A 6,753-nucleotide genomic window follows, 5' to 3' on the forward strand; every position below is an offset into this window, starting at 1 on the left:
GCAGTTTCTGAAAGAAAGTGATGCTGGCTGCATCAGCAGATTTTCCCACCTGAACCACGTATCTCTGCAACTCCCACGGAGTGCGTTGTTTGTTTGATTTTTACAGACTGCCTGTATTTGTTCTGGAATTGCACACCATACATAACTGGATTCTGTTTTCTAAACAGGTTACAACTGCATCGCTTAGGGTTATCCTAGTGAGAGGGTCTGAATGCAAATACAGGCCACACTTTTGAGATTTTTAGTTGTAATACATTTTGGGAAAAAACATGCATGCCTTCTTTCTGTCTCACAATAATCTGAATTGTGCTAGTTTTTTTCCCCACATACAATTCCATTACAATTATTTTAAGTCAGTGATTGTGATCTATAAAAATGTATTCAGGTCCACGGGGAATCCTGTTCCAAGTTACTGGATAAAACCGAGAGTAGAAAACGCATCACAAAGTCCCCCCCTTCCCCATGGCATCCGCGGTGCGCCAAGTGTCGCCTTTTCTTTCCATAAAATCCCCTCAGGGTTACTAATGCCACAGGTCTCAAATCATATACCCTTGTTATGTCTTTTTCCCCAGGGCGGGGGATTTATTTACTATGCTATCTCTCTAATCTTCAACAGCAGCTGTAACTGGAACTGAATTAATAACAAATAAAATGTGCCTGGTACATAAAATATGTGTAGATTGCCGTGGGGTACCTAAACAGGAAACAGCGAAACAATTAGACTTCTTGTTTTGTTCTGACCTCTCTCTTTTTGTTCGTGTTTTGTTTTGTTTTGTTTTGTTTTGTTCTGCAGCTCAGTTGAGCAGAGTTACTGTTATGTGCGTCTTTTTTTTGTTTTGTTTTGTTTTGTTTTTCCTCTCTCTCTCTATGCCTGTAATCACTGTGGTTAAGCCTCCCTGTCCATAACATGTGTCAAATCAGAGCAAACACCCACTTTTGATCCTACAGTGGTATTAAATACAGTGTTACACTCTGCATAAATGCTGTAATTCTCCGCTGACTGCAACCCACACCAAGTGCTGCGGTTAGCCACCCAGGCCCTTATGCAGCGTGCCCATTTGATAACAGGCAGTGATATGGCGTCGTAATTGCTGGGCCTGTGAGTGCTATTGTAGGGAGTTTTCAGCAGGTTTCTTTCTCACTTTCACTCCATTTGACGCCTTTGAAGTTGGGCTTTTATCTGCCTTTGCTCCTGATGGCTGTTGTCTTTGGTGCAGTGCTGTGTGCGCCCTGCTCTTTGAGCACTCCAAACATGTAACAAAGGCAAGCCCTTAGAGGAAGAAAAAAAAAAGAAGAAGAAGAAGAAGAGAAAAGGGAGCGCTCTCTCCTGTGTTCTCACATGAATTCATAAATGCACAAACACCATTTACAACAGATCCAGCCACAGTCATTCAAATGCAGGAAAAAGAAATTGCTGCCTCTGCTGTCGTTTAAAAGAAGAAGAAGGAGGGAAAAAAAACTGCTCTGTGAGATTGTTTAAAGTGTCCTAATTTGATAAAGAGCCAAGAGCGGGAAATGAGAGAGTAGTGCATTTGTCTCAGGGGTTGTAGTGGGGTAAATATAGCAACAAGACAGCACCAGTTGATATGAAGGATTCCACAGTGTCGAGTGCTGTTGTGACTCACCAGGCTAAGGAGATCTCTGTGTGTGAGTCTCTGAGACATGCATTTGGATTCATATGTCCACTGCAATTGATTAACTTTAATATAATTGCCCTTCTCCTGACTCACCCAGCTCCGTGTACAATAACGCCCGGGTGAGAGTATGGGCACGTTAAGCAGGGAGGTTGGGGAGGGGGAGATAGGGGGGGACAAGTGAGAGTGGGATATATGGCTGTGCAGAAGAAGAAGCCGGCGCGGCTGGCTCCTGGCTGGCTGTGTGGGGGGTGGGGGTGTGTGTGTGTCTTAAAGAGTGTGTTGAGAGGAGAGTGAGAGCTCACGGCCAGCCTCCATGTCTAATCAGAACACTTGTGTGTCCCCGTCTCATTGTCTCCTGGGCCCCTCAGAGCAAAGACCCTCCTCTCCACCACTGCTGTGTGCGACTCGTGGACGAGCTGAAAGGTGGACAGACCTCTTCTACCTCCTATTTACAAGACCAAGGACTAGATGGATGAAGGGAAATATCTGTCGAATAAGGTGTAAAACACTGAAAAGCATGAGTCAAGTTAAAGTGCTCTTGTGTGGCAATAACCTTCTGGTGTAAGAACTCTACACTGTAACCGGGCTAAAAATTTTAATGAACGCTTTTCCATCTACTGAAATCAAAAGGCCAAAAACTTTTGCTGTAGTTCTGCAAACATATTTTCCTCATTTTGACAGTAAGCTGATGTATTTATGTTGTTCTTTACTGCTTAAACAATGCAGAGTCATTGTAGTGATTGGATTTCAAAGCAAAACTATTGCATTCCCATCAATCTTACAAATTACGGTAGTATTTTTTTTTTTTTGTGGTCTGTTGTGTGTTTTATTCAACATTTCTGAATTTCCATTTTCCATAAGAACAATTTCACTGTTGCGAGTTGCACGGTACTAATGCTGTTTTGTATATCAGTTTGTCATTAATTTTACATTCAGGTTAAAATACATGAGCCTCTGAATAATTTTGAATGCAATCAAAATGACCTTTTAGGAATTCATAGTAAGAAGTGAAAATCATGTGGGGATTAATTACACTCTCAGTGATATATTTCAAGCACTTATTTCTGCTAACGTGAAATAATATGGCTTACAACGAAGGGAAGCCCGGATTTAGCATCACATAAAATGTGTATATTGCATGATACACCGAAAAAGAATGTTTTGTTTGCTGTGGTTTTGAAGTTTTACCCTCAACATGTTTCACATGGTGCAGTTCTCGCTTTTGCCTTCCACTCAACTTTCCATTGATCTGCCTGGATACCTCTGAATGTTTGGCTTGTTTATCTATACTTTTTCGTGGCCTACTCTTCCTTTTGATTTCAATGAGTACTTGTAATTTACATGATCATAACAGCATTCAGCATTTCTGTATTTAAAATTTCTTTTAACTTTGCTTTATGAAACATTTAATTCAAAAGAAAAACTAATTCTGGGTTTCCATCTAGAGTAAGCTGTAATGATCTAAAATAACAGTAATACACACATGCGTATCGACTTATGAGCTTCATTTTATAAGTTAAAATGGTGAGATATACTAATTTTTCGATTATATTTAGATTATGTTAGCTCAGCCTGCTCTCAATTATAATTTCTGGCGATTTAACTGCTATAATAGCTGTAAATTATGGATGTACAGTATAATTATCAAGACCTAACGATAGGATGAACTTGACCTGAGAGCTTGTGTCTCTACAAGCAAAGAATTAATTTGGGAGAATCTGAGGAAGGTGCGCGCCCCCGACTCCTGTGTTTAAGCCCCATCGCGGGAAAAAGCATGCGCGCCCCCGGATCAGCACTTTCCCAGTTCCGTCTCCTCCATTTACTGGCGAGGACTCACAATCAATAATTCAATAGTTTTGGCGTCTAAATCCTGCCCCAAACACCGATGAACACACAAACACGCCAGACTCCCGTGCCGTGCAGACTCGGTGAGGTCGGTATTAATTAATAGCTGAGGACATTGTGTTTTGCGTGGAAAAATATCGGAAGAGTAATGCGATCTGGATTCCTATAATTATAGGCTTCCCGTGTCAGGTGTTTATTAAATGTTCAATAAGAAGCGGTTAAAGATGTCAGGGAATGAATCAGGCAAATTTGTGAGTCAAGTAAGGCAAGCGTTAATTAATCTTCTTTTTTTTTTCTTTTTTTTCGCAGCCTTTGGCTTTGTTTTCTAAGCTGTGGGCTGTCTGTATGTTTTTATTCACAATGTCAATCTTCAGGTCATAAAACAACAACAACAAAAACACAATGCAGGAAATATTTGCATTCAACAGAGATGGGCAGGCTGCCAAATTCAAGGGATATGTCTGTATAATTTTCCTCTTACTGCTTTACTTTATTTTATCTTTTGTTGGTCTTTTAATCACTTGCAACATGTTGTGGGAAAATAATGTAAAATGGATCAAGGCCGAGTCTAATTGTGCGTTTATATCGTTGCGAGCCGAAGTGAGTGGAATAATTAAAATTAAACATCTAGACTTGTTTTAACTAATTATCAGGCCTCCAGTCCGGAGGGATTCAAATTCCAGTAACAATAAGGTTTTACATTAAAATGCCTCAATGATATCCACATAGAATATACTGTATGTATTTATTAAAACGCTTCAAAACTTCATCTTTGAGATACTGAACGGCTTTGTGTCTTTTATCTGCCTGTTAACTTGTTCTGGAAATGATCAGTTCTCTTCTGAAACTCCTCTATAAGCAAACTATGAATAATGCATCGCTTTGGCAAGGGCGCTGCAATACACACACACACACACACACACACCGAGACATAACACACACACACACACATACTAATGTTCCCGAGTAAACGGACCTGTCACAACTCTGATGTTATCAAAAGACTTCCACCTATAAATTATTATTTTTTAAATCTATTGCTCTCAAAACCTTGTCTGATTGCAACAATAACAATAACGACTATGCTGCGGGTATAAAAATTAATCGAATTAATTAGAAAAATCAAGTCATTAAAGAAACTTTGTTAATTTATTATAAGAACAAAAAAAAAGTCAACTTTTTGTTAAGGTGGTTTCACGTTTCACATGTGATGGAAAAAAACAAATAAAAATAATTTTATGGTCATTCTTTCTCCCAACCCCTTTAAAAACCCCGTGCGTTTGGTGAGTTCATGTTCACTGTTATAAAAAACATCCAAAATTACATACAGAAAGCACATGATTTTTTAATGCACGGGAAAATAATACAAAATGAACAAATCCCCAACGAGGCATTCATAAAGCCACTAAATCATAAAAAATAATGCATGTTTTTTTTTCTTCTTCTTCTTCTTCTTGAGTATAAACATATTTTACATGTGCCCGTACCGGTTCGCATACTGTGTTAGAGATGGTATTTGTTTATGAGATTTGCCTTCCTTTAGAAAATAAAAATAAAAAAGAGGGGGGGAAGTGTGTATGGGAGGTAGGGGGGGCGGGGGATCGCAAATCACCTTGTAGGCTAAATATATGGAGACTGGCTCATATGATGATTTAAAAAAAAAACCGCTCATCTTGTTTTATAATCTCACATTTCTGGCGTGGAGTCCATTTCACCTTCAGCCATGATAGGTCTAATCAAGGTCGGGAAGGCCAAACTTTCAACTGAGAGGGGAGGACAGAGGATAAGAGCTGACAGGAGTGGGGGTGGGGGGAGTGGGGTAGGTATGGCTCATGAACTCATGCAAACACCGCAGAGGCATTTTCAAAACTGGACAAGAAACAGTGGAGGGAGAGATATTGTCCCTATTTTGACAAAGAATGTCCGCTACTTTAGCAGAGGGGTTTTTTGTTTTTTTAGTTGTTCCTTTTTCTTTCTTTTTTTTTTTTTCCTTTTCTTTTGAAATATTATGAGGCCAGCCTCTATGTAGAATCGAAAAGAAATCATAACAAGAAGAATACAATATTTAAACAGGAAAAATTGCAGAATGGTTCGCCTTGTTTGACAAAGAATCGACCGACCCAGCTGCATCCTCCTCCTCCTCCTCCTCTTCCTCGTCGGGGTGTCTGTCCCCGCGTCGCCGTCCACCCCGTCCGCCTCTTTAGGCTTCTGTGTAGGCTATCACGTCACAGTCTTCCTCATTGTATTTCATAAATAGCCTATATTTTATAATTATACTCGTCCTCCTTCATTGAGAAAACATAAATTACGTCCGTCGACACTTTTTCGCGCCCTCCCACACTTCACTTTGTAAGCAGTTTTGGTTCAGTGTCTCCTCAGTCGCCTCGTGTCCTCGCTGTCACAGTCCCAACGCCGCCGTGTGTTTTTTGGCCTTCAGTCTCAGGTCGGCGATGCTGGAGTTCTTGCTCGTGTTCTTGGCCGCAGCCGCGGCGGCCACCACTGAGGCGGCGGAGGCTGACTCCGCCGCGAGCGTCGCCAGGGGCAACCCGAAAGGCGGCGCGGGGAACATCATGTAGGGCGCGTGCGCCGCCAGGTGAGAGTGCAGGTGGTGCTGCGCGTGAGCCACGGCGCTGTCCAGCTGCAGCTGCGCCTGCACCTGAAAGGAGAAGGGCGGCACGTTGCAATGACTATCCTATGGGACGGGACGCACGGATGGGGAGGGAGAGAAGGGGGAGAACATGCGTTAACTTTGCAGTGGGATGGATGCAGGATCATTTTCACCAGAAGACTGTATTTGTGACTGCATTATTAAATCAGTGGAAGTTGCCACACAAATGATCATCTATTTACTTATCTATTTCATTTTTCCATATGAAGATTTTCAGATGTTTCCTTTAATGTATTGTGAAATTAATGTTGGTGTGTCTTATGGACTGTTGATGGAAATTAACTCTGAGAAGCTGGTATTAAGTATGCATGGACCCTGCTTAATAAATTACAAAAAAAACAAAACAATTGGAAACAATTAACAGACAAGCATGAACGCCATTCTATTCCAGTGGCAACACACTCACACCTCATTGTGCTTAATGATGTGCTAATTAAGTGATCAGCTGAGACTAAAAGTAATGTGAAGGACTGGTGGCTTGCATTGAGAGGCATAAAAGCCCTAAATGAAAATCAGGGTTGCTCCACACAGTATTAGTTTCCGAACTCTTCAGGGAAAACATGGGTACAGTTGTTTAAAAAGTAAGATGGTCGTGTTTGCTTT

General features: G+C 41.0%; 1 long non-coding RNA gene across 1 annotated transcript in view; it reads left to right on the plus strand.

Moving 5' to 3' along the window:
- Window positions 1-3,194: 3,194 nt before the first annotated feature.
- The window catches only part of LOC107835934 (uncharacterized), a 14,576-nt gene continuing 11,017 nt past the window's right edge, over window positions 3,195-6,753 (plus strand). The window contains exon 1 of the long non-coding RNA XR_001661776.1: window positions 3,195-5,305. This is a non-coding gene — a long non-coding RNA (uncharacterized LOC107835934). The remainder of the gene's footprint in view (window positions 5,306-6,753) is intronic.

This window comes from Poecilia formosa, unplaced genomic scaffold (genome assembly GCF_000485575.1).
Source record: "Poecilia formosa unplaced genomic scaffold, Poecilia_formosa-5.1.2 Scaffold31, whole genome shotgun sequence".
Taxonomy (NCBI): Eukaryota; Metazoa; Chordata; class Actinopteri; order Cyprinodontiformes; family Poeciliidae; genus Poecilia; species Poecilia formosa.